The sequence below is a fragment of the Astyanax mexicanus genome, chromosome 2, assembly GCF_023375975.1.
Source record: "Astyanax mexicanus isolate ESR-SI-001 chromosome 2, AstMex3_surface, whole genome shotgun sequence".
Lineage (NCBI taxonomy): Eukaryota > Metazoa > Chordata > Actinopteri > Characiformes > Acestrorhamphidae > Astyanax > Astyanax mexicanus.
The window spans coordinates 51,211,929-51,217,630 of NC_064409.1; positions in this window are offsets into that span (position 1 = coordinate 51,211,929).

Below are 5,702 nucleotides of genomic sequence, written 5' to 3' on the forward strand. Positions count from 1 at the left end.
TGCATATCTGATTTTTGGCATACCTACATGATGTCCTGTTTAATTTTTATAGTCTAGAGAGCGGCAACACATGAAATGCATTTTTTAATCCGATCAAACCACTTACAACTATGCTGTTACTACTGCCCCACTTAGCCAGTCATCTGAATGCAGTAACTAAAATGGCTGTCGATTCAAGATGTTGATTTGAGTTGGATCCAAGGGCATGTTTAGGAACCGCTGTCTTCACCAGTGAATTGTTTTAAATGTGATTATAATTGGATTTGTAGAGATGTGTCTCAATTTGGTTGTTTTGGACACACAAATCTGATTTTAAAATATTGTTTGCTTCACTGACTGATCAAATTTGAAGCTACTGACACCTATGTTGTTACTACAGCAACCCATGCAGATAGGTTTTTGGTTTCCAGATCAGATTTATCTGCAAATGAAACATAGGAAAAAGGTTTCTAGTGTAGTGGTCTTCAACCTTCTTCCTGGACAACTACCTTCCTGCAAGATGTTGACTCAAACCAAATGACTTAGTTTAGCCGGTCATCTGAATGCAGTAACTAAAATGGCTGTTGATTTAAGATGTTGATTTGTGTTGGATCCAATAGCATGTTTGGGAACCGCTGACCTCTTGTATATGTTTCACTGTTTGTTTTATTTCCCATCCCGTTTTTATGTCCAGCTGTCTTGGTCCATCTCTGTAGGTCTGCAGGGGAGGCTCCATATTGGGATTTTTATTGGGATCTTTTGTTCCAGCTCACAGTTATTCCCAATGCTTGTGTTTTGACCCAGTGTATATAGCAAAGGGTTCTTTTTGTAAAAGTACATTAGCCTTAAATTCTAAAGGCGTTTTCACACTAGCCTTTTTTTTTTGGACGTGGAAACTGTATGTTTGGTCAAGACTGAAAGCTTTGGTCTGTTGTTCCCATTTTCAGGATAATTTCTCTTGCTCCATACCTTTGGGCCCTCAAGACAGGCTCTATCTCAGGATTTTCTTTGGAATCACTTCTTGAAATAGTCCAGCCCCACCTTAGGCCTCAGCATACTTCTTGCGGATACGCAAGAAGCTTGACTTTAGTGAACAGTGTAATGTAATTACAGAGACAATAAACAACCACAGATGTGCATAAGATTTACTTGGCATGTTTTGCACAGTGCAACTGGGTGAATTTCGTGGATAAAGACACTACACAGCAAAGCCTGTGAATGGATGACACTTTGTATTTTCACATGTTGCCATAACTAAAACCGTGAGAATTGTAATCCAGTAGCCAGGAACTTTATAAAATAAAATAAAAAAATTAAAATGTCACAGCACCAAATACAGTTGTGGGGTGTACATTACAGGCAAAACAAAACCACAAAAAGTATCCATGCTTATAAGTGTGTAAATGCATTTTTGACATTTTTAAATCTTGCAGACTTATTTCCATCCCACTTTTCTTGTTGTTCTTGGATGACCCTATTATATATGACACTTTTTATGTTGAACCAGTTTCTTGTGAAGTACATTTTCCTAGAATTTACAAAGCCTTGTCTTCTGTTGATTTTGTTGCTAGTCCTTTCTTGTTAATCTTTGTAAAATGTTTCACCAGCCTTTTTTTTTGTTATGATTTAAAAAAAAAAGCCTGCATTTTTATTGCATATCTATGTTTTGATCCCCATCTCAGATTTCAACTCTTGCATATGCGTCAACTCCCTCATAACAAGAACTTCAACCACACTTCTAGCTCCTAACTATACTTTTCCCACACTACTGGTGGAGATCCTCCTATCCAAAGACATTCAATTACTTTGTCTCTTTTCAAACTGCTGCTGATGCAGCATTGCTGAGCCAGTGTTTGACGCCTTGTGCTGCTCGACATCACCCCAGAAGTAATGAGGGGAAAGGCCAATTGCGTTCTCTCAGGGCTCCGGCAGCTGATGGCAAACAGCATGGCCGGGATTCAAACCAGGGATCTTCCGATCATGGTGGCAGCCCTTTAGTATTTTTGGCTTCCTTGCCAGATCTAGTTGAAGCAGTGGTACTCAAAGGTAGATTATCAGATTTGGTCACAACCACTATAAATGTGCAAATTCTGGGCTTAGATTTATCTGTAGGAGTTGGCTGAGATTTAACAGGAATTCATGCTTCTGTTATTTGACAAGTTCACCCATTATTAAACTGAATTTCTTTCTCTCATGCCATCACTGCACGTGATCACAGGTTCTTCTTCATGATCCATTTCTCGAAGAAGATTATTTCAAATTACTTTTTGTCTATTCATGGTCTTGTGTAGTTGGACAGCAGTGCTCCTGATCAGGAACTACTTATAATGCAATAAGCCTATCTAGTTTTCATGGCCACAGCTGAGGATGTCCCATTCACTTCCGTGCTGATGGTTGAGGGCATTGACGCTTGTTTTCCTCTTTGTGACCTCCTCCCTTTTTTATTCTGTGTTTTCCTCTCCACTGCCAGTGCATATCTGATTTTTGGCATACCTACATGATGTCCTGTTTAATTTTTATAGTCTAGAGAGCGGCAACACATGAAATGCATTTTTTAATCCGATCAAACCACTTACAACTATGTTGTTACTACTGCCCCACTTAGCCAGTCATCTGAATGCAGTAACTAAAATGGCTGTCGATTCAAGATGTTGATTTGAGTTGGATCCAAGGGCATGTTTAGGAACCGCTGTCTTCACCAGTGAATTGTTTTAAATGTGATTATAATTGGATTTGTAGAGATGTGTCTCAGTTTGGTTGTTTTGGACACACAAATCTGATTTTAAAATATTGTTTGCTTCACTGACTGATCAAATTTGAAGCTACTGACACCTATGTTGTTACTACAGCAACCCATGCAGATAGGTTTTTGGTTTCCAGATCAGATTTATCTGCAAATTAAACATAGGAAAAAGGTTTCTAGTGTAGTGGTCTTCAACCTTCTTCCTGGACAACTACCTTCCTGCAAGATGTTGACTCAAACCAAATGACTTAGTTTAGCCGGTCATCTGAATGCAGTAACTAAAATGGCTGTTGATTTAAGACGTTGATTTGTGTTGGATCCAATAGCATGTTTGGGAACCGCTGACCTCTTGTATATGTTTCACTGTTTGTTTTATTTCCCATCCCGTTTTTATGTCCAGCTGTCTTGGTCCATCTCTGTAGGTCTGCAGGGGAGGCTCCATATTGGGATTTTTATTGGGATCTTTTGTTCCAGCTCACAGTTATTCCCAATGCCTGTGTTTTGACCCAGTGTATATAGCAATGGGTTCTTTTTGTAAAAGTACATTAGCCTTAAATTCTAAAGGCATTTTCACACTAGCCTTTTTTTTGGACGTGGAAACTGTATGTTTGGTCAAGACTGAAAGCTTTGGTCTGTTGTTCCCATTTTCAGGATAATTTCTCTTGCTCCATACCTTTGGGCCCTCAAGACAGGCTCTATCTCAGGATTTTCTTTGGAATCACTTCTTGAAATAGTCCAGCCCCACCTTAGGCCTCAGCATACTTCTTGCGGATACGCAAGAAGCTTGACTTTAGTGAACAGTGTAATGTAATTCCAGAGACAATAAACAACCACAGATGTGCATAAGATTTACTTGGCATGTTTTGCACAGTGCAACTGGGTGAATTTCGTGGATAAAGACACTACACAGCAAAGCCTGTGAATGGATGACACTTTGTATTTTCACATGTTGCCATAACTAAAACCGTGAGAATTGTAATCCAGTAGCCAGGAACTTTATAAAATAAAATAAAAAAAATAAAATGTCACAGCACCAAATACAGTTGTGGGGTGTACATTACAGGCAAAACAAATGCATTTTTAAATCTTGCAGACTTATTTCCATCCCATTTTTCTTGTTGTTCTTGGATGACCCTATTATATATGACACTTTTTATGTTGAACCAGTTTCTTGTGAAGTACATTTTCTTAGAATTTACAAAGCCTTGTCTTCTGTTGATTTTGTTGCTAGTCCTTTCTTGTTAATCTTTGTAAAATGTTTCACCAGCCTTTTTTTTTGTTATGATTTAAAAAAAAAAGCCTGCATTTTTATTGCATATCTATGTTTTGATCCCCATCTCAGATTTCAACTCTTGCATATGCGTCAACTCCCTCATAACAAGAACTTCAACCACACTTCTAGCTCCTAACTATACTTTTCCCACACTACTGGTGGAGATCCTCCTATCCAAAGACATTCAATTACTTTTTCCAGGTGTGGGTACTGCAAGCTTTCCTTTCTTCTACATCTGGTGTAGTGACACACCGGTTCACCATCTATTAAACTCATAACTTAATCTCAACTGCCTACTGCAGTCACAGATGCCTTCCAATGATTCAGTTGTCTTAGTGTACTTAAATGGGTCTACCCATCGAGATTACTTTCTTATGAACATACGTTAAATATTTATTGGTTCTTTCATCTTAATCTTGAAGCAGTTCTTGCTGCTCAGTGCTGAGTCTCTCATCTTCCTTAAACTAAGGGATTCAGAAACTGGATTCTTTTCAAAATAGAGTGTGTGTGAGGTCAGGATAACAACAGCAGCTGAGGAAAGAGTTTAATGCGGTGTTCTCCTTACCCTGGAAGTCAGATGTCGTATCTGGAAATGGTGTCACACCCGTGTTGACTGTGTTCCAGATAAACATTCCAATAATTTTATGCAATTTCAAAACATTTCTAATTTTAGCTAAAGACTTTAAAGTTCACCACAAGAGGTTTGACAGTCCTTTACTAATGTTTTCATTGTTAGCACTGTCTCATGTTAGCATCTTAGCAATATACTAGTTAATAACAATGCAGTTAATGCTGTCCCAGATAGCAAGGTACTCGTACATAATTATTTTCTGATCAGAATCATTAATTTGGTTGAGGCTGAAATTGAGGCAGCCAATAAATTATATATACCTACAGTACCAGTCAAAAGTTTGGGAGCACCTTAAATTCACTGATTTTTCATTTTTTTTTTTTTTTTCTGCATGGTAGATTAACACTAAAGTTATCCAAACTATAAAGAAAAACATGGAATTATTTAGGAAACAAAAAATGTTTATATATAATATCTTTCAAAGTTGGCTCCTCTTGCCTAGATGACAGTTTTGCCCATCTTGGCTGGATTATCTCAGTCAGCTTTATAAGGTAGAGTCACCTGGAATGGTTTTCAGTTAACAGCTGTGCTAAACTTATTAATTACTTGCCCTTTTAATGTGTTTGAGAGCATCAGTTGTGTTGTAAAGAGGTATACTAGTATACAGTGAATAGCCCTATTTTAAATAAAGAAATAAAGAAAAAATATTTTAAGAAATGAAGGTCAGTCAATCTGAAAAATGTCAAGAGCTTTGAAAGTATTCCCAACATTGAATAAGAAGGTGAGTCCAAACATTTGACTGGCAGTGTACATTGAGTTAAGGCATTGACCAGTTAGCACTATTTTATCATTATCACACTTAATTAATGCCAATGTTAAACCACAAAAAATGATAACATATGCCTGTGACTTTCTATAACTTTCATAAATGCAAGAAGTACAATATTTAAAGGAAGGTTTCACTGGGAGGAGACTGGCTCAGCTATGTACAAACACACATCTTGCTCACATATCTTTACTCCTAAAGTAAAATTCTTGTTAGAAATCAGCTTGAATGAAGCAAAGAGATTATTGAGCTAATTTTATTGTCAGTTTTCTTCACCTGAACATCTTATACAGGTTATATTACAATAAAT